This window comes from Geosmithia morbida (genome assembly GCF_012550715.1).
Source record: "Geosmithia morbida isolate 1262 chromosome Unknown scaffold_4, whole genome shotgun sequence".
Lineage (NCBI taxonomy): Eukaryota > Fungi > Ascomycota > Sordariomycetes > Hypocreales > Bionectriaceae > Geosmithia > Geosmithia morbida.
Genome location: NW_023336191.1, coordinates 1,506,938 through 1,508,497, shown reverse-complemented (window position 1 = coordinate 1,508,497; position 1,560 = coordinate 1,506,938).

Here is a 1,560-nt window from a genome sequence, read left to right as displayed (position 1 = left end):
GACCACCCCCCCCCCCCCCCCCCCCCCCCCCGCCCGGGCCTAGGACGACGTGGCGTAGGGACTAGGAGAGCAAAGGTGGGGGAGGATGAGTCAGGGGCGTATGTGTGGTCAGGGACTCCCGGAGTGTGAGCGTGGGAGTATTGATGAGTTGCATGTTTTCTTTTGCGGGTGGAATTTCTGTCGTTGTAATGTACGCGTACAGAGAGTATCTTGACTGTGTGCCTACGAGCAGTAGTATTACATAGTCGTATATTAGTATGAAATCCCCATATGACAGTCACAATGGTATGTATCGAATAAAATAAGAGATATAAATCAATAGAAAAAGGTTGGAGAGATGAGGTTATACGACGTGCAGTACAGACCCTGCTTCAGGTCATGGGTGTACATTGGCGTGCAGCATGAATCTTTGTTGTATCGAAAGTACCATCACGGTAAATGTGCTACGCCGTACTATTCATTACTCGTGCTCGTAGGATGTCTTCTGGTAAGAGTGATGTATTATTATGAGAGTGACTTGTGGGAGTACTGTTACATGTAGAGAGTCGGCCGCCAGATGAATGAGAGATGATACCTAGAGAGGGAGAGGGGGAGAGAGAGAGAGAGAAGAAGAAAAAGAAAAAAAGAGAAGAGAAGAGGGGGAAAAAAAAGAACAAATAAAAGAAAAGAAAAGGGCATCCAATCAACTTTACAGAATAGCATATCACGACATAATAAGGCGTGTTTCATATTTCCCTGCAAGGTACCAATAATAATCTGATAGGGGAGAAGGGGGGGAGGGGGGGGGGTTGGCTCTTGGCTGTGATAGCCTACGGCTGTGATAGCCTACGGGTGAGGATGCATGTAACTTGCCTTACCCTCCCTGCTTTTGATTCTTTCCAGCGGTTGCGAGGGTCAAGTACAAGTGTATGATACAGAGGGGAATAGGGAAAGAGAGAGAAAGAGAGAGAAGAAAGGGAAAGCAAAAGGACGTTTCTTGGGATGTCGACATTCGTTTCTCCCTCCCCCCCCAAGTCGTGGAACTTGTAGATGAGATGTTGGATGCAAGCCTGCAGGGTAAGTAAAAGGTCTTGAGGGGGGGGGTGGGCCGGTCCATGTGCCTGCATTCCTCAGATTGAACATGGCATGTGGACTCAGCTCTGACGACGCTGCTCTTTGCCCTCAAGGCCCAGCCTCTTCCAACGTTGCTGTCTGGATTCGTGAGGGCCAATAAAGTTTCTCCGATCATGTCATCTTATTTCCCGAAGCGTAGTATATCGCGGTCAAACTGTCCTCGTGGGCCTTCTTCTTTCTTCTGAATCACGACGCGGAATACTCCGTATACGAGCATGTGTAATGCCGTCCTTGGTGGAGGCGAGGAGAGAGAACGAAGAGAGGAAAGAAGAAGAAGAGAAGAAGAAAAGGCCCGAGATCCAACGCTAGTCAAGTAGACATTGCCATCTGTGGCTGGAGTGCGCACGTGTAGAGGGGAAAGAAAAATCATCCCAAGTCTCGATTGCTCTTTTTCTTGTCCTTTTCCGTCCTCTTCTCTCTCTCTCTCTCCTCTCTCTTCTTCTTCTC